Source organism: Mobula hypostoma, chromosome 10, assembly GCF_963921235.1.
Source record: "Mobula hypostoma chromosome 10, sMobHyp1.1, whole genome shotgun sequence".
NCBI classification, from domain to species: domain Eukaryota; kingdom Metazoa; phylum Chordata; class Chondrichthyes; order Myliobatiformes; family Myliobatidae; genus Mobula; species Mobula hypostoma.
Window position 1 is genome coordinate 105,535,034 of NC_086106.1, and position 21,440 is coordinate 105,556,473.

General features: G+C 42.6%; 1 protein-coding gene across 1 annotated transcript in view; it reads left to right on the forward strand.

Moving 5' to 3' along the window:
• Window positions 1-6,218: 6,218 nt before the first annotated feature.
• Window positions 6,219-21,440, forward strand: part of LOC134353091 (gap junction alpha-3 protein-like) — a 29,582-nt gene continuing 14,360 nt past the window's right edge. The window contains exon 1 of the mRNA XM_063060984.1: window positions 6,219-6,349. The gene's annotated coding sequence lies outside the window, so the exon portion shown is untranslated. The remainder of the gene's footprint in view (window positions 6,350-21,440) is intronic.

The following is a 21,440-nucleotide window of genomic DNA, read 5'->3' on the forward strand; positions in this document are numbered from 1 at the left end:
TCACATGTGAAGTGTCGCCTCACCCGGAAAGACTGTTTAGGACCCTGAATGGTAGTGAGGGAGGGGATGTAGGGGCAGGTGTAACACTTGTTCCACTTGCAAGGATAAGTGCCAGAAGGGAGATCACTGGGGAGGGACGAATGGACATGGGAGTCGGGAGCCGAGCGATCCCTGTGGAAAGCAGAAAGTGGGGGGCGGAGGGAAAGATGTGCTTGGTGGTGGGATCCCTTTGGAGATGGCGGAAGTTTCGGAGAATTATGTCTGGACGCGGAGGCTGGTGGTAGGGGAGGACAAGAGGAACCCTATCGCTGGTAGAGTGGCGGGAGAATGGGGTAAGAGCAGACGTGCGTGAAATAGAAGCGATGCGGTTGAGGGCAGCGTTGATGGTGGAGGAAGGGAAGCCCATTTCTTTGAGAAAGGAGGACATCTCCTTCGTTCTGGAAAAGCCTCATCCTGAGAGCAGATGCGGCGGAGACGGGGAAATTGAGAGAAGAGAGTGGGGTTTTTACAAGTAACAGGGTGGGAAGAGGTATGGTCCAGGTAGCTGTGAGAGTCTGTTGATAAGCTGTCTCCGGAGATGGAGACAGTGAGATCGAGAAAGGGGAGGCGGTGTCGGAAATGGACCAGATCAATTTGAGTGCAGGGAGATAGCTAGAAGACGATAGATGAAGCCAGGTGCCTGGGCAAGGTCAGAAATATGAGAAAATCTGCATATGCTGAAAATTCAACGAAACACACACAAAATGCTGGAGCAATTTTGACCTTACGCACCCAACACACACAAAATCGACTAGCATGTTGTGTGTGTTGGGTGGGTAAGGTCAAGGGCTGGAGAGGAAAGAATCTGACTGGAGAAGAGAGTGGACCATTAGAGAAAGGGAAGGAGGAGCGGATCCAGGGGAAGGTTACATGCAAGTGGGGCGAAGAGGTAAGAGTCCAGAGCAGGGAATAGAAGAAGAGGGGAGCGAGGGGCTTTTTTTTTTACCGGAATGAGAAATCGATATCCTTGCCATCAGGTTGGAGGCTAACCAGATGGAATATAAGGTGTGGCTCTTCCACCCTGGAGGCGGGCTCGTCGTGATACAAGAGGAAGCCATGGACCGACATGTCGGAGCTGGAATAAGAATCGGAATTAAAATAGTTGGCTACCGAAAAGTTCCGATTTTGGTGGATGGAGCGGAGGTGACGAAGAAGCGGTCCCCCAATTTTGGACGGGTCTCACCAATGCGGAGGAGGCCGCCGCGGGAGTAACGGACACGATAGATGAACCAAACAGATTCGCAGGTGAAGTGTTGCCGAACTCTATCACTGTTAAACAGGTGGAAAAGTGGGGAGAGGGCGGATGTTGGGAGATGGAGGAGATGTCGATGAGGGCAGCATCAATGGTGGAAAAAGGGAAATCCCAGTTATCTTCTGAAGAAGGTGGACATCTCTGATATCCTGGAAAGGAAAGGGGCGGAAGGTGTCAGAAATGGACCAAGTGAATTTATGGGCAGAGTGGAAGTTTAAGGTAAAGTTGATGAAATGGACGAGCTTAGCTTGGGCGCATGAAGCAGCGCAAATACAGTCGTCAAGGTAGCGGCGAAAGAGTTGTTGAGTATTACCATGGAAGGCTTGGAACATGGACTGTTCGCTGTAGCCAACGAAAAGGCGGGCATTGCTGGGGCTCACGTGGGTGCCCATGGCGACGCTTCGAGACTAGAGAAAGTGGGAAGATCCGAAGGAAAATTGTCGAAGGTGAGGGCCTGTTCTCCCAGACGGAGAAGGAGGATGGTGGAGAGGAACTGTTTGGTTCTTTTATCGAGAAAGAAGCGGAAACCTAAGGCCTTCTTGATGGGAAATAAAGTTTATAGGGACTGGCCATCCATGGTGGAAATGAGGCGGTCAGGGTCAGGGAATTGAAAAGATCGAGAGCGTGAGAAGTTTCGCGGATGTAGGTGGGAAGAGACTGAACCAAGAAGGATAGGATGGAGCCGAGCTATGAGGACACCAGTTCAGTGGGGCAGGAGCAAGCAGAGACAATGGGCCTAGCCAGACAATCAAGTTTGTGGATCTTGGGTAGGGGTAAGTGAACTACGCGTTTGGTGACAGTAGATGGGAGTTCTCCAGAGCTGATGAGATCAGTGGTGGTGTTGGAGACCGCTTGTGATTCCCTCCTTTATGCCGTCCCTTAAAACCACTCTCTTGCCGGTCTCATATCTCCTTATGTGGCTTACTGTCAAAATTTGTTTGATAACACTCCTTTGCGAACCTTGGATGATGTGACATGCTGAAAGTAAGGAATAAGTAGAAAATGTCGTTGGGCTGCTCGAATACATACGTGATCGTCATAGTACAAACGCAGCGACCCCAAACACATCCAACTCGGCACATCCTTATCGAGGCCATTGAGGGCAGTAGATTAATGCAGTGATGTTCCGATAGAAACAAGGTTAGCTGCACAGGCAGAAATGGTCCAGAAACGTATTGTTTGTTTTCACATTCTACTGAGGTCCAGAAACTCATGGCTGGCAGGAGTCAACAGTATTCGGTGCCAGACGGAGAGGAACCGCAAAGGGAAGATTGACCATCACACTCCCCCTCCGCCACAGTGATCTCCGCAGTGTCAGAGGAAGTGCAGAGTCTTGGCCAAGAACTTGCACACCCAAAATATTGCCACTGGAATGGTTTCACCCTTCTCTTAGTCATTCCATCCTCCTGCCACAGAAGGCTTTGGAAACCAAGAACAGATAAGAAGATTTAACTTACCAAGAAAAAGAGAAAACATAGCGATAAATTCAGAAGTTCGCAAACAATAAACCCAGTGTCTTATATAAACAGATATAGACGCGAACTTTACAATACATACCAACTGCATTGTTTTTTTCAGTCTATACAACACATCCGAATTATTATACAGGTTGTTCTGTAAATAATATATCATGATATGAGGGGGAGAGATTCACTGGGGAAAGGTTATTACAGCTTCTAGCAAACAGCTTAGTTATTTATGGGTTATTAATAATTGTATCTGCTTGATAATGCAGATATCTTTTGAAATTATAAAATATTCCAGTGTTTTGTTGCATGTTTAATGTTTAATTGACGTGAAATGTTTCCGGTGAGCATATTTTGCACTCCAAATCGATACAGAAATTTAGGACAGAAAACACGAAGTGCTGGAGAATACTCAGCAGGTCATGAAAAAGGCGTCGACTCCGTTTCGGGTCCAGATCCTTCATCTAGACTGGAAAGGAAGGGAGAAGAAGCCAGAATAAAAAGTTAAGGGGAGGGGAAGGAGTACAAGAGGTGAAGCTAGGTGGTGAGGGAGGGGTTGATGAAGTGAGAGGCTGGCAAGTAATAGGTGGAAAAGATAAAGGGCTGAAAAAGAGGAGAGTGGACCATGGGAGAAAGGGGACGAGGACGGACACCAAGGAGAGCTGATAGGCAGGTGAGGAAAATATCTGAGTCTAATAGCGTGCCATTAATTTTACCGATTTATCACATTTCTTATTCTAAATACACATCATTGTTGGGGGGTATTTGGTGTCTAGCATATCATATGAAAGCAAACCGTAAGCGCATACTGCCAGGCTCAAGGACATCTTCTACTCTGCTGTTAATTAGATGGTTCCCCAGTAAAATAAGATGGACTCTTGACCTCACAATCTGTCTCCTTTTGATCTTGCTCCTTTGTTTTACTGCACTGCGCTTTCTCTGAAGCTGTTGCACTTCATTCTGCATTATTGTTTTACCCTGCTCTACTTCAATGCACTGTGTAATGGTTTAATCTGTATGAACAGTCTGCAAGACAAACTCTTCACTGTATTTCGATACATGTGACAATAATAAACCAATCTCATTTCGGAAGGCACAGCACACACAAAATGCTGGAGGAACTCAGCAGGCCAGGCAGCATCTATGGAAAAGAGTGAACAGTCGATGTTTTGGGCCGAGATCCTTCATCAGGACTCGGGTGTATATGTAGGATTTTATAAGACTCCACGAACCACAAGATGCTTTACAACAGTTATGCCGTACTTGTGGTGTGAAAAAATATTTAAGGTCTTCAGTGAAGTGTCATCAGATTAAAATCGACAATATGCCACATAAAGGGACATAAAAATCGTAAAGGAAGAGCGTAAAGAAAAAAAGGAGACCGATTTAGGGTTAAGAAGAAGTTCTACTTCCCATGCATCTCGGTAGGCGGAGGAGCGATGAAATTCGAGATGTACACGGCAGCAAAATGAAAGAAACACAGGTATCTTATCACGACAGCGGTTAGCGCGACGCTGTTACAGCTCAGGGAGTTGCGGAGTATGAAGTTCAGTTCTGGTAACTCATCTCCTTCTACCTTAGGAGTTTACAGTATATGTTCTCCCCATAAACCATGTGTGTTTCCTCCGGGTGCACCGGTGTCCACCCACAGTCCAAAGGCCGACCAGTTAGAAGGTTAATTGGCCATTGTAAATTGTCCTGTGATTAGGCTCGGGGTTAAATTGGTGGTTTGCCGGGTGGTGCGGCTCGATAGGTCGGAGGGGCCGGTTTCGCGCTACAGTATATCGCTCTATATAAATAAATAAATAAAATGGAATTTTAGAATGGAGGGAGATTGCAGAGATAAAGAGAGTGTAGCCATTGAGAAATTCATAAAAATATTTTAACATTGAGTGATGTTTAACCAAGAGTCAATAAAGTTCCGTAGCCATTAGAATGGATAGACGGAACTCGATGTTAGTCACTGTGAGATAAAAGATGTTTTTAGTTTATTTATGAAGTGTAGTCACTGTAGTAATGTAAGAAATGCAGAAACCAGTTGTACGAGGGGTGATTGATAAGTCCGTGGCCTGAATTAGAAGGAGATGAGTTTCTGCTTTTTCAGTCAAGGAGTTGGATTGCACGTGCGCGTAACAAGAGCTGTATAACTCAACTCCTTCTACTTCAGGCCACGAACTTATCAATCATCCCTCGTATATTCAACATGGACTTGTGTTGAGATCATTGGCATATAGTTTGCATCCTGGATGTTGATTGAGGTACAAAGGTTGATCAGGGCAATGATTGGATACCACAAAGATATCTTATTCATCTATCCGATAGGATGTCTCAGTTTAATGTCTTCGTCGACCGGCGCTTCACGTCCGGCAATACTTGGTTGCCTCAGATCTGTGTCGGCTTGGGTGATTGTTGGAGTCCCTACGGAGGAGTTGGGGTCGTGCTGGAACTTGTGACTCAGAGGCCAGGGTGCCCCGCGAAGCCACAGCTGACCTGCAGGAATGGATCCGTGAGATGGCAACCGGACACATTCCGTCAGTCAAAACGGCACAAATCATTCTGGGCTACACAGCCTGTTCCCTGTAAACATTACACGCCGAAACTCTAAATATAGTTTGTAAAAGTTTTTGTCGTTCTCCCTCTAAAGTAATGAACGAAGGTTTTCGGCACTATTTCTGCGTCGATTAAACGCTTATGAACTGCTGGGGTTTAAGGTTGTGTGTTATATGTATCATTTGAAGAAACTACTGCCTGGTCAGTTCTGTCTCTAACCTCGATTCAAACGGCGTTATTTGTCGCCATGATGCAAGACTCCTATTTTAAATAGAGTAAATATTTGGAAGAAGGGCGCATGTGAATTTATGGTGTTAATTCCTTCAAGGACAGCAACGCTCCGCAGTTGATCAATTTTCAAAGTGATTTTGTGGTTTAAAGTGAAATGTATTCATCTATTGACCAAGTCCTGACTCTGTACTTCTTGGGAATCACTAACGATTAACTCTGACAAGTTCATTATTTCGCGAGTACCGAACTAACTGTACTGAAACCAGTGGACACGGGATAAGAACAGCACGGTGCTCTCAGCTATCTCGGTCGTAGCCAGACTGTAACACGGGCAGTCAGGCAGGCAATTTACCCATCCGAATTCCAGCGTGAGATTGATAAAAACAAGTCCCACCCCAAAACCAGCGCAACCGTGTTTATTTTTAGAACGGGTCTGGAGCTGTGCGGAGGTGTCATTGGTTAGTGGTACCGTCACTCATCCTTGTCCAACTTCACAGTCAAGAATTCATTCAAATACGGAGTTATCGGGCAGTGGGACTCAAGACTACACTGTGTATGAACTAAACTAAGGATAGAGATCACATGCGAAAGTGGTTTCCCTCAGTTCGGGCCAGTTTCAGGCACCATCTAAAAAGATCTTTGTTTTATTTTGCGGTTTTATTTTCTTGATGTTCACGGGCAGAGGATCAACAAGGTTCGAAAAATGATTCTATAGCGGCCAGGCAAAAGGTCTAGGAGTACCCGTGAGAGGAGTCTGCCGAGGCACACAGTCTGGGAGCTGCTCTGATTGATGTAATCTCCTGGCAGTCAGGTAATTGTGATGGTTTGGCCGTTTGAAATACTTGTTGATAATCATTCTGCTCACAGTATGAGACGAAGAAGTTTTTTTTACATGTAGAGTTTGACGAGAAGCCAACTCTAGCATTTTAAGGAAAATGCGCCTTGTTTCTAAACAAAAAGTTACAACAGAATATCTTTACACTGAGTTTATTAGTTTATTGGAGTAATTTATCTAACAATATTACCAATAAGATCTTAAAACTATTGCGTGGGAACAAGGGTCCTAGAATTGTGCTAGAGTTTGGAAAATATTTCCCTCGCCGCCGCGGTTTATGAGACAAAGCTGATTATACTTCCACTGCGAGGAGGAAAACCACGCCGCTCGGGCTCTGTACGCTGGAACTTAGAAGGATGATGGGGGATCTCATTGAAACCTTTCGACTGTTGAAAGGCGTAGACAGAGTAGATGTGGAAAGGGTGTTTCCCATGGTGGGAGAGTCTAGGACAAGAGGGCACAGCCTCACGATAGAGGGGTGCCCTTTCAAATCAGAGATGCGGAGAAATTTCTTTAGCCAGATGGTGGTGAATTTGTGGAATTTGTTGCCACGTACAGCTGTGGAGGCCAGGTCGTTGGGTGTATTTAAGGCAGAGATTGATAGGTTCTTGATTGGACGCGGCATCAACGGCTACGGGGAGAAGGCCGGGAACTGGGGAGTAGATGGGGGAAAAAAAGGATCAGCCATGATTGAATGGCGGAGCAGACTCGATGAGCCAAATTCTGCTCCCGTGTCTTGTGGTTTTATGGTTTAATTCCTGGAACATGAATTTGACTGTAAACCAGAGCCGACAGTGTCTCACCGCTGCCTGTTAGAGTCTGATCTTCAAGCACAGTGAACCACGTCAACGTGTGCACATCTAGCCAGTGGTTAAATGACACTTTTCAATCGTGTAGCACCACCTGCAGCTTCCACAGTATTTTGCTCTTCCCGAAATTACCCAGTTTCTCTCCTTTTTCCTTTGTCACAGCTGCTTTCCTCTTCCTCTTCAGTTTGGCCATTTCCATTTCCCTTTGTATGCGGCGCTGAAGGGTAACCTTATACATATTGAAAAATGCATAAAGGAGCACATGACGGATTAAAGTGAATGGTCAGTCTTTTTCCGTGTGAGGGTGTCCGAAGTTCGAGGTCGTACTTTTTAAATCATTCCCCTCTCACCTTAAAAGGACCTGAGGGGAAACATTTTTACACAAGACGTGGTGCCAAAGGAAACTGTAAAGACAAGTACAGTTAGAATGCTTAGAAGACATTTACACCAGGACAAGGAGGTTTAGATGCAGGGGTTTCCCAACTGCGCGTCCACGGACCCTTTGATTAATGGGAAGGGTCCATGACATAAAAAAGGTTGGAACCCTTGAGGAATTTGGGCCACAGGTGAATGGGACCAGGATAGACTATTAGCTCAGCACAGACAAATTGAGCCAAAGGACTCATTACCATGTTGTACAACTCCACGGCTATTTTCTGTTTCTACGAAAGCAGGAAAAAGGAAAAGGCAGCAACCACTGATAACAGGACTGAGATTCAGACCGTGGCTTTGTAAGTCTGGCATATTATTAACAGGCATTTCATTCACTTTGGAAAACAGGTCTGATGGGATAGTGAAAATGCAGATGATTATGGGTAACATGGGAAAGTTTCTGGTGCCCAGTGGGACAAGGTCAGCTTCAAAAGCCCCATGTCTGCAGATGTCCTGATCCAGGGAGGGCTGAGCTCTGACTGCAGCTCAGTCACAGAGAGCAAAAGGTGCACTGTGATAAAATCACGTCGAGAACTGCGGGTCTTCTCAAAGGGAATTAAATAAAGAAAAGCAAAGAGCGAACATCTGCTTCCCCCCCCCCCCCCATTTCACAGAAGTTACACTCACCTTTCAAAGGGCAGATACCATTAGAATCCAAACCACTCTATCCCCTACATGCAGTCAATGTCTAATGAGATATTGTCATCGAGTCGGACAGCACAAAATGGCCCTTCGGCCCATCAAATCCATGATGACAGTCAAACGCCCATTTACATTAATACAGTCATAGAGACACATAGCATGGAAACAGGCTCTTCAGCAGAGTGAGGTCAATCCTATTTTTCTTTTATCCACCCCTCATACTCATGAATTATCCCCAGAATCTATCACATCTGCATTCTTGGGACAATTTATAGTGGCAAATTAATCTAAAACCTTTGAACCTGGGTCTCTAGCGCTGTGGGTCGGTGGCTGTGCCACTTTGCTGCCCTCAGGGAAGCCATGTCTTTCTATAAGGTCTCAAACCAGGTCTCTTTCTACAACTGAGGGTCAGAGATTTCTCCCAGAGCCCCATCACAAGCAAGAAAATTAGAGCCAGATTTTAATGAGCATGAGCTCATGGCACAAAACTTTGAATGAACAATCACTAGTGAATTGCCAACTTTATGAAGTTACTTACAAGAATGATTCATGGAGATCTATGGAGGGAGAAAAACAGTCGAGACCCTTCATCAGGATTGGAAAGCAAGGGGGCAGAAGCCAGAATAAGAAGTTGGTGGGAGGGTCAGGAGGATAAGCCAGCAGGTGACAGATGAGACCAGGCGAGGAGGAAGGTAGGATGGTGGGGAGGTGAGGAATGAAGTAAAATGCAGGAAGGGGATAGATGGAAGAGGTAAAGGGCTGAAGAAGGAGAAATCTGACAGGAGAGGACAATGGACCTTGAAATAAAGGGAAAGAGCAGGGGAACCAGAGGGAGGTGATAGGCAGATTATGAGTGCGGTGGAGGAGAACACAAGGAGTAGGAGGGTAAACAGAATGAATAATGGGAAAAAAGAGAGAAGGAGGGAGGGCAGAGAAATGAGCAGAATTCAATCAGATTGAAGTTAATTCCATCAGGTTGGAAGCTACCTGAGCAGAATATGAGGTGTTGCTCCTCCAATCTGAGTTTGGCCTTATCATGGCAGGAGAGGCATGCATGTCAGTCTGGGAATTCAAATATGAATTGGGGCATAGCAGTAATAGGAATGCTTGCTGTGAACATTGAGAAACCCTGCTATATCTTCCAGATCTGATATGTAGCTATTTTTTTAAATTAAGTGGAAAACATTTAAATGAACAAATGTAAACTATCATATAGTTAATTCCACCAAGGTCCTGACAGCAAAATCCATAGAAGACTAATACAAATGAGGTACCATTGAAATTCTCTGCCTGTTAGCCAAAGTCAAGTCAAAGTCAAAATAAATTTATATCAAAGTATGTACTTGAGATTCATTTTCTCACAATGTAATTGAATTTATGAAACATTATACATAAGCTAAGACTGGCAAACAGCCAATGTGCAAAAGAAGACAAATTGTGCACATTGGTTGTGCATATGGTATTCATTAGCATGAGGTATGAAGTTGTATGTTTCTCATTCAGAGCTGATAATTGGGAGCTATCAGTTGTGAGGACACCCAACTGACTGAATCAGAAAAGCACCAAATTCATTGCATGTTATCAATTTCATTCATATTGATCTGCAGGATGTTAAAGAGCTATGAAGTGGGTTAGACCATAGAGTGACAACGACAAGGCAATATTTTTGCTTTGAATTGCCAAGCTGCAGGAAGAATTTAGCTCAGAAGGATGGGAGTGATGATTGAGTGAATTGAGCTTACCATGAGCAGCAAGGCTCTGGGAAAACTGAAGTTTACATGCAAGGAAATAGGAGCAGGCAAAGTGACAAATCACATGTACTTCATTGGCTGAGATGGGGAAAGGTCTGATGATGTCATGGAGATGGAAGCCTCTGTGATGAGTAAGATATGAGATCAGGACCCCTGATCAAGTATGGCGTGGGCATGAATTGCCAGCTTCAGTCTGAGGCTGTACTTGGAAAGGAGATTATCCCACTGCTAAAGGAACTGGTGAATACTTCAGGCCCAAAACATTGACTGTGTATTCCCCTCCAAATGAGTTAGGTAAATAATCTAGAAAGATAACACACCGATTGAGATCTTCAAATTGTGGATATGAAGATTATGAAAGATTTGCTGACTGTAAGGATATGAAATGTGATTAGGCTGGGTGATATCAGTAAAACTTGTGGTAATTCTGAGGTTTGCTTGGAGCAGCCTGCAGAGTATCAGTACAGGTTTGCTGTAATGACAAGATCCAACATCATCTTAAATGCGCTGGAACAGCTTTTGGAAGTCTCCAAACAAGTCTTTCATGATCGTGACATCCGAACAGACACCAAAATGTTAGTGTACAAAGCAGTGGTAATCCCAATGCTCCTGTATGCATCAGAAACCTGGACAACATATCGACGACAGCTGAAGGCACTTGAAAAGTTCCATCAACGCTGTCTTCGAAACATCTTAAATATCAGCTGGGAAGATAGAAGAACCAATGTCAGTGTGCTAAATGAAGCAAAAACAATAAGCATTGAAGCCTACGTCATCAAAAACCAACTAAGATGGAGCAGTCATGTTGTTCAGATGAAAGACGAATGTCTGCCGAAACAAATCTTCTACTTCCAGCTTAAAGAAGGCAAACGTAAAAGAGGCGGACAACAGAAGAGGTTCAAAGATGTCTTAAAGACCAACATGAAGAAATGTAACATCAATATCAACAATTGGGAAACCAATGCCAAGGACAGGAAACTCTGGCAAGCCATCATCTGAGAAGGAACAGCAACTTTCGAAGCCAACAGATGTGCAGAATTAGAAGAAAAGAGAAGAAAATGGGAAGAGAGGCAGCAACAACCAAAGCCTGATCTGCCATCTGGAACTACCTGTCCCGAATGCAGAAGAACTTTCAAAGCCAAGATTGGACTCATAAGCCACTCGAGAGCCCATAAGTAGATCAACAGAACAAAGACCGTCATCCTCGACCTCAAGGGATAGCCACGATGAATATAACACAATTATTTTTAAATTTGTTTTCCTATTTCCACAATTGCCTTAATTCCTTATGCACCTCCCTATCTTTTCATTGGTTATTTTTGACAGTGAGAGATTCCATGATAGCTTACCATGGCATGAGAACAGGCTGTTAAATGCAACTTATTTTCAGGAACACTCAGGCACACAGAAGATGACACGAAAGACCATATTTTGAAATCCAGGTCAATTTATCTGGTCCAGAGTCACTAGTAGCCTGAGCAAAGCTATGGTTGCTGTCACTACTCCACCTAAATTAGAAGACACTGGAGATGGCACATGACTCACCCCAAGTGTGTAGCTCAGTACCATTTCAGATCGAGCAATAATCCATTCAAATATAACAGAGTGCATCCAAAAATATTCTTTTCTCCTCAGATTCCAGAATCTGCTGCCCTTCGCTGTCTCTGCTATTACATTCTAACCTCTACTGCTACCTCTCATCCTTCCGTCCCTACAAACTTCTATCTGGCCATCAATCCCTTCTCACCTGGATCTACCAATCACTTACCTGCTCCAGTCTCACCCCTACTGAGGGACTAGGCAGGAGCAAGCAAGCAATAGACGGATCCAAGTGAGGAGGAATTTGAGGCTATTCAATATACCGTAGTCATCAAGGCTATATTGGAGGAAGTGTCTACTTGAAACACTCAGTCCTGATGCAAAGTCTCGATCTGAGTTGTTGACTATCCTTTGCCTCCACAGATGCTGCCTCACCTACTAAGTTCCTCCAGCAGCTCATTTTTTTGCTCTAAGTTCCAGCATCTATAATTGGTATTGGCATTGGTTTTGTCACATGTGCCAAGGTACAATGAAAAGCTCATCTTGCATACTGTTTATACAGATCAACGCATTACACACTGCATTGAAGTAGAACACGGTAAAAGAATAACATTGCAGAATAAAGTGCGAAAGGCACAAAGAAAGTGCAGTGCAGGTAAACAATAGATCATAACAAGGCAGATTCTGAGGTCAAAAGTCCATCTTATTGTACAAGGGAACCATTTAATATTCTTTATAACAATGCAGAATAAGGTGTGTGGTAGTTCTTAGAAATAGAGTTTAGATTTAAAAGAGTAGAATGATTATAATAGAAGTAATGAGTGAATGTGTATGGAGCAGTTTGCAAAACCAGTTGATATGCTCTGGTGCCATCTTGCTAATCTCTTGCATCTCTCTGATAATATTAACTTGCTCCATAAAACATGGTTAATGATGTTTTGCTGACACAGTGTGACCAACAATGTCAATACACTCTCACCTATGAACAGTTATTCATAGGACAGGATCAAGATTACATTCTCCATTTAAAATGACAATAGAATAATGATCAAAAATCATGTATGTACAACACATGATGAAATGGATTCTATTACTGATACAAAGAAATAAAGGAGTAAAAGGACTGGTATTATATAGCACCTTTCACACCCCAAAATGACCCAAAGTGTCTTACAGCTGGATAAGTAATATTAAAGTATAATCATTGCAAGTAGGAACTGTCAAAATAAATTTGTACCTAGTAAGCTCCTACAACAAATATAAAGTAACTGTTTGAATATTGGTTGAAGATTAGTATTTATCAGGACAGACTTCTAGAGGGCAGACTGGGTCTAAATAAGTGGGTTTCACCAAAACAGCTAAACCCATTTTGTGGTGCTCCCTCACTACTGTACTTAAGACCAAAACTAAGTTAGTGCTCAGATCCCAAAATTAGGGCTTTAGCCTATCATTTATTAGGTGACCAAAATAAAAGAGGAAAGGCTGACAGGACTACTTTGAAGATTGCCGCTATTTAAAAATAAGTGAGATATTAAAAATAGTTAAGACCTCGTCAAGACCAGCATAAATAACCTACATAAAAATACAGGTAGTGGAAGATGAGCAGGAGGAACTTGGCAAGTCAGGCAATATCTATGGAGGAAAATAAACAGTCAACATTTCAGGCAGATACCCTTCATCTGATTTATTCCCCTGCATTCAATGCTTGCAAAACACATTCACCCCCTTTGGAAGTTTTCATGTTTTATTGTTTTACAACATGGAATCACAGTGGATTTAATTTGGCTTTTTTGACACTGATCAACTGACTCTGGTGTCAAAGTGAAAACAAATCTCTACAAAGTGATCTAAATTAACTAGAAATATAAGTCAGTAAATAATTGATTGCATAAGTATTCATTCCCCACCCCTTTAATATGATACACCAAATCATCACTGGTGCAGCCAATTGGCTTATAAGTCACATAATTATTTAAATGGAGATTTGTTTTTGAAGACCTGTGTTCAGTCAAGGAGTTTCAACTGATTTTAGTAAAAAAAAATACACCTGTATCTGGAAGGTCCAACTGCTGGTGAATCAGTATCTGGCAAAAACTACACCATGAAAACAAAAGAACACTCCAAGCAACTCTGCAAAAAGGTATTGAAAAGCACAAGTCAGGAGATGGATACAAGAAAATTTCCGAGTCACTAAATATCCCTTGGAGTACAGTTAAGTCAATCATCAAGAAATGGAAAGAACAGGGCACAGCTGTAAATCTGCCTAGAGCAGATTGTCCTCAAAAACTGTGTGACTTGACCATGCAAGGGGACTAATGAGAGAGGCCAAGACCTATGACAACTCTGGAGGAGTGACAAGCTTCAGTAGATAAAATGGGAGAGGCTGCACTTGCAACAACTGATGCCCGAGTGCTTCACCAGTCACAGCTTTCTGGGAGAGTGGCAAAGAGAAAGCCACTGTTGAAAAAAATCTCTTATGAAATCTTGGCTGGAGTTTGCCAGAAGGCATGTGGAAGATTCTGAAGTCAGCTGGAAGAAGGTTCTATCCTTTGCTGAAACCAAAATTGAGCTTTTTGGTCATCAAACTAAACACTATGTTTGGCATAAGACAAATACCGCACATCATCAAAAACACACCATCCCTACCGTGAAGCATGGTGGTGGCTGCATCATGCTGTGGGGATGCTTCACTGCAGCAGCCCTGGAAGGCTTGTGAAGGAAGAGGGTAAAAGGAATGCAGCAAAATGCAGGGAAATCCTGGAGGAAAATCTGATGTAGTCTGCAAGAAAACTGTCTTGGGAGAAGATTTGTTTTCCAGCAAGACAATGACCCCAAGCATAAAGTCAAAGCTACACAGGAATGGCTTAAAAACAACAACATTAATGTCCGGGAGTGGCTAAGTCAAGGGTGCAGACCTCAATCCAATTGAGAATCTGTGGCTGTACTTGAAAAAGGGCTGTTCACTCACAATCCCCGTGCAATCTGACAGAGCTTGAGCATTTTTGTAAAGAAGACTTGAAGGGGGTGAATACTTATGCAATCAGTTATTTTGTTTGTTATATTTATAATGAATTTTGATCACTTTGTAGAGATCTGTTTTTACTTTGGCACAAAAGTGTCTTTTTTCAGTTGATCAGTATCAAAAAAATCCAAATTAAATCCACTGTGACTCAACGCTGTGCAACAATAAAACATGAAAACTTCTAAAGGGGATGAATACTTTTTATGAGCACTGTAGATGCTGCCTGACTTGCTGAGTTCTTCCAACATTTTGTGTATATTGTTGCAGGATCTTTTCCAACTAGGTAGTGAAATAGAAAACAGAATAAAAAATAGTGGAAATGATCATCAGTTCCGACAGGGAAAATAGTTAACATTTCAGTCTTGTCATCACAACTCAATAAATAGAAAATTCCACTGAAGATTAATGTGAGAAGGCTCTAAATTTTCACTACAGCAGTGACAAAGCAAACACGAAGTACAAACCATCTTCTTATCTCAATGTCATCTAGTTATTGAATTAAGTTTGCTATATGACAAGTAAAGACATCAAAGCGATTATGAGGGAATTATTTGGTGCATTAAATTAAATTGTCCGGCAATTATAGCCAATGGTTCGAGCACATATAATCTGAATTGACAATCTAGTCCTTCACGGAGGGTGTGCTGCACCGTCAGAGGTGCTTCCCTTGAGATAAAAAATACAGTACTGTGCAAAAGTCTTGTGCACATGCAGTATATACAGTATAGCTGGGGTACCTACAACTTTTGCACAGTACTGTAGTAATTTCATGACATACATGAGTGATGATAAACCTGATTCTGATATGGGTTTCTATTGTGGATTGAGAGTGGGAATAGGGGAGGGAGAGGGGAATTACGGTTGGGAAAGTGGGAAAGGAGAGGAGAGGGACCAGAAAGAACCAGAGGGACATTCTGTAATGATCAATATACCAATTATTTGGAATAAAAGGAACTTGCCTGGTGTCTCAGGGCTAGGTGTGTCTGCACCCGCATCAAACACCCCTCCCCCACCCCTGGCACTCCTTCTCTGCCACCTGTCCCTCACCCCTCCCAGGGCACTCTACCCTTGCCATTCCCAACATCCTTTGCTCCAACCAGATTTACAGTACTGTGCAAACGTCTTAGGCGCACACACACACACACACAACACAGTTGCTGGTGAACGCAGTTGGCCAGGCAGCATCTCTAGGAAGAGGTACAGTCGACATTTCAGGCCGGGACCCTTTGTCCGAGAATTCCTCGTGCTTGTATGTGTGTGTGTGTGTGTGTGGTATGTGTGTGTGTGTGTGTGTGTGTGTGTGTGTGTATATTAGTGCCTAGGACGTTTGCACAGTACTGTAAATTGAAACTTTGTCAACTGTCCTAGTGAAGCAAATAGCACTAACTTGAAAAACAGCAAAATAATCATCAATATCCTAGCCAATTGTTATCAGCCAAATAATATTTCAAAAATATATATTATTTATTATATTGATGTATATGTGATCTTGCTGTGCTTTAATTTGCTGCTGTGTTTTATACACGACTAAACTTGAGATTAACTTTTTTTTGTGAACTGCACTCAGTGACCACTTTATTAGATACACCCGCTCATTAATGCAAATATCCAATCAGCCAATCATGTGGCGGTAATTCAATGCGTAAAAGCGTTCAGACATGGTCAAGAGGTTCAGCTGTTCAAACTAAACATTGGAATGGGAAGAAATGCAATCTAAGTGACATTGTCTGTGGAAAGATTATTGGTGCTCGATGGGTGGTCTGAGTATCTCAGAAACTGCTGATCTGGGATTTTTTTATATATACACACACACACACAACAGTCTCTGCAGTTTATAGAGAATGGTGCAGAAAAGCAAAAAACATCCCATGAGTGGCAATTTTCAAAAACAGCTTGTTAAGGAGGTCAGAGGAGAACAGCCAGTTGTGCTCATACTGACAGGAAGGCGATAGTAACTCAAATAGTCACACATTACAACAGTGGTGTGCAGAGGAGCGTCTCTGAATGCACACAACACATCGAACCTATATGAGCAGAAAACCACAAATGTACGCTCAGTGGCCACTTACTTTAGGTATAGGAGATACCTAATAAAGTGGTTATTGATTGTATATAGAACATGCAGAAAAGGACAGGAAAGATGCTACATAAATACAAGTCTTTTTTGGAGTGTTTCAAAATAAATTCAGAGTTGGACATAATAAGAGCTAGTAGATGTCTAAGTGGTCAGATTTTGGATAAATGACCTTAATTTGTAATTTAGTTCACTAAGAATAGAATAAAGGCTTCTTTCCAAATTCAAGAAATTTAAACTAAAACCTTATGTTGTTTTATATCCAAACCATTACCACAAGCTATAAATATAAGCAATTGCTTAAATTATGCCTCAGTGTTACTAAGGATCTGCATTTCCTTGTTCACAAATAAGCTTTCACATAAATGGGAATGAGTTGCATAAAGAATACCAGATGCCTGGTGGTGTGTTATACAGAGAATAACAAAGGTTTTAGAGCAAATTTCACACAACTTGAGGGAAGAATTATATGGAATACAACTTGAGGTCTGGGAAAGATTATATGAAGAACAACAGGACTCAAGAGACACAAAATACTCTGCAGATGCTGGGGTCAAAACAACACTCACAACACGCTGGAGGAACTCAGCAGGTCGGGCAGCATCCGTGGAAACAATCAGTCAACGTTTTGGGCCGAGACCCTTTTGGGTTGAGTCCTGACGAAGGGTCTCAGCCCGAAACGTTGACTGATCGTTTCCACGGATGCTGCCCAACCTGCTGAATTCCTCCAGCACGTTAACAAGACTCAGAATGTGTTGCAAAGACTTAAAGGCTCCCTGGCATTGAGCTACAATCATTTATGGAGAGTAGTTCATTACAGTAAGCAGGGATGACTTGGGCCAAAGGACCTGTTTCCATGAGCTATTATTATACAACTCTATGAGTAAATTATTATTGTTCTAAGAGGTTTGTCTGGTTTTACTCAGGTGTGCATGTCTCTGAAGACGTTGTAGAATAGACTAGTCACAAATGGAGCTTTCAGTGAGCTGTTGTTTACAGAGGAAGTATAGGAGATTGGTCAGAAGAGAACTGAACACAATGAAGCAGAAATAACAAGTTTCATATTGATGAACCATCATAGGCAGAGCGGTCGAAAACAGTGAAATGTGAAAGTAGGCAATGGTTAGAATGGAAAGGATCTGAAGTTGGAACTTCAAATTAGGATCAAATTAAAATCAAAGACAGTGAATATTATAGTTCCAGTCTGAATTGGCTGAGATAGGAATGGAATTGGTAATAAGAGTCTGGAGCCTTTGGACCACCTGTGAAGATCAATCTTCCCAGTGCCTTATCCAGGACTGGATGTTGGACAAACAAGTGACATTATCGATGCAGTGGAGGCAGGGGCAACATAGAGCTGGGACTTACTGGTTTCATGTAGAAGATGACCCACATGTGCTGAAGCCGTCACCAAGTGCAGTTTATATGTGAAGAACAAAAGGATGGAATAATAAAGAGAAATCACTATTAGAAATAATCTAGCAAGCCAGAGCCCATCTATGCAGCATAAAGCCGATCCATTGTGAAGGACAATGGAGGTGAAACATGAGAGGATGTTTCTGTAAGAAATAGAATCATTCTGTCCTTTGTTCCTCTGAGAAAGATCATGATTGATCTTGTACCCCAGGTTCTACTGTTTTACACTACTAATCACTGAGAATTTTACAAATATTAATTAATTCTCAAGGGTTATTTGAATTTCTATATTTCTGAATATTTGATTTTTTTCAGTTTAATGGCTCTTTAAGGTTGTTGTAGCCAGGGGCTTGGTTTTCAGAAGCTATTTGAGATGCACGTCATTCGGGAGCATTAAATAGGTAGTGCGAGCTGATCCCCACTACCTCCCCCGGCTATAGCTTCTGACAACCAAGTTCAGCTCCTGCCCTTAACACGCGGCTTAGCTACTAATCCCAGTGGAACCATTTCCACTGAGAGGGGAAGGGGCAAAAACAGGTTACAGGCACCTTAAAACCGGTCACTTTGGGCAGATGGGGCTCGTCAACCATGCTGGTGGCTCATCTAGGTGAAGGGAAACTCTGATCTCAAACTTCCACTGCCTTGCAGATACACTCATTCACAGTAAAGGCTTTGGGAGTAAATTCCAAGGAAAAATCCAGAGCTGGAATCCCTAAGGCAGTCCTATGTTGAGTTCAATGCTGACTGGCAACTGTTGCGATGCCAAACTGTATCGGTCTCTGCCATTCCTTTGGATTCATCAGCTGCGTGGTGAGGACAGGCCTGCTGCATGGGCAACAGCTTGCTCTCCATATCGTACTGCCCTGGTTTGCTTGCATACTGGCCTGTATATTATGTAGACAGCTGGGACACAACATCCATGGAATGGTGGGTCTCAGAAATTCTGAAGCGTAAGATAACATAGGACTATTTCAGTCTGCTTAACATCTTCTCATAGGATACCCCTCCATCCCAGAAATCAATCTAATAAATCTTCATGGTAAGTATATCTTTCCTTGAGTAAGAGGACAAGATTTGTATACTTTATACTTATATTGTCGCCAAACAATTGATACTAGAACATACAATAATCACAACGATATTTGATTCTGTGCTTCCCGCTCCCTGGATTACAAATATTAAATATTAAAATATTAAAAATAATAAAAATTAGTAAATATAAAAATTTTAATTATAAATCATAAATAGAAAATAGAAAAATGGAAAGTAAGGTAGTGCAAAAAAAAACTGGGAGGCAGGTCCGGATATTTGGAGGGTACGGCCCAGATCCAGGTCAGGATCCATTCAGCAGTCTTATCACAGTTGGAAAGAAGTTGTTCCCAAATCTGGCCGTACGAGTCTTCAAGCTCCTGAGCCTTCTCCCAGAGGGAAGAGGGACGAAAGGTGTGTTGGCTGGGTGGGTCGTGTCCTTGATTATCCTGGCAGCACTGCTCCAACAGCGTGCGGTGTAAAGTGAGTCCACGGACAGAAGATTGGTTTGTGTGGTGTGCTGCGCTGTGTTCACGTTCTTCTGCTGCATCTTTCGGTCTTGGACAGGACAACTTCCATACCAGGTTGTGATGCACCCTAGAAGAATGCTTTCTACGGTGCATCTATAAAAATTAGTGAGGATTTTAGGGGATAGGCCAAATTTGTTTAGTTTTCTCAGGAAGTAAAGGCGCTGGTGGGCCTTCTTGGCAGTGAACTCTGCTTGGTTGGACCAAGTCAGGTTATTCATGATATTGACCCCGAGGAACTTAAAGCATTTGACCTGTTCCACTTGTGCACCACCGATGTAAATGGGGTCGTGCAGCCCACTACTCCTTCTGAAGTCAACAACCAATTCCCTCGTCTGGCTGATGTTGAGGGATAGGTTATTGTCTTCACACCATGCCACCAGGTTCTTAATTTCCTCTCTGTACTCAAACTCATCATTACCCAAGATACGGCCTACAATTGTCGCGTCATCAGCAAACTTATATATTGAGTTTGATGGAAACTTGGCTACACAATCATGGGTGTAAAGTGAGTACAGCAGGGGGCTGAGTACACAGCCTTGTGGGGCACCGGTGCTCAGAGTGATTGTAGAGGAGAGCTTGTCCCCTATTTTTACAGCCTGGGTCCTGTCTGTGAGGAAGTTGAAGATCCAGCTGCAGATCTGAGTGCTAAGGCCCAGGTTCCAGAGCTTAGGAATCAATTTATTTGGAATGATGGTATTAAAGGCAGAGCTGTAGTCAATGAAAAGGAGCCTTATGTATGCGTCTTTATTCTCCAGGTGTTCTAAGGAGAAATGTAGGGCCAGAGAGATGGCATCTGCCGTTGACCTGTTGTATTCCAGCATGGTATCATCAAGGTCCTTTATAGACGGAGCAAACCATCTCTATTACTTTCCTCAAATGGCTTGCAATAAAGACCAACATCCTGTTTGTCTTCCAAAATACCTGTTATACTTGCAAGTACCCAATCCCTCTCAAAGCCAACAGCTTTCAATCATTCACTCCTTAGAAGAACACTGTTCCTTGTATCCAATTTGGTTGATCTCATCTCTTTCCACTTTGTATTCTATCTGTTATTTCCTTGCTTGCTTTTAGCTGCTCTTGTAATCAATGGTTGACTCTATCACAGGCACAACGCAACTTCCGTGTGAATCAGCTACTAAATCAGGAAAGTCTGCCACCTTTACTTTCAGGAAGGATGAGGACAGTTCCCATGTCCACATTGCTTGCAGGTTTTCATCAATCTAGATACATAATAACTTTTTCTTCAACATTGCTGGATGTAAACCTGAAACTCCATGTCTAACACTATTTTTAATAGACTAATAGTCTGAGAAGGTGGTTCACCAAAACTTTCTAAAGGTTAATCGATATTCAAAGTAAATTTATTATCATATAGGTCACCCTATACAACCCTGAGATTCATTGTCTTATGGGCATATTCAATAAATCCATAGAATAATAACTATAACATAATCAATTAAAGACCACACCAGCTTGGGTGTTCAACCAATGTGCATAAGACAACAAACTTTGCAAATACAATAATAAATAATAATAGATAAATGAGCAATAAGTATTGAGAATATTAGATGAAGAGTGAGCCCATAGGTTGTGGAAACATTCCAATGATGGGGCAAGTGAAGTTGAGTGAAGTTATCCCCTTTGGTTCAAGAGCCAGGTGGTTGAGGGGTAGTAACTGTTCCTGAACCTGATGGTGTGAGTCCTGAGGCTCCTGTGCATTCTTCCTGATGACAGTAGGAAGCAAACAGCATGTCCTGGGCAGTGGGGGTTGCTGATGATAGGTGCTGCTTTCCTGCCATGGCATTTCATGTAGATGTGCTCAA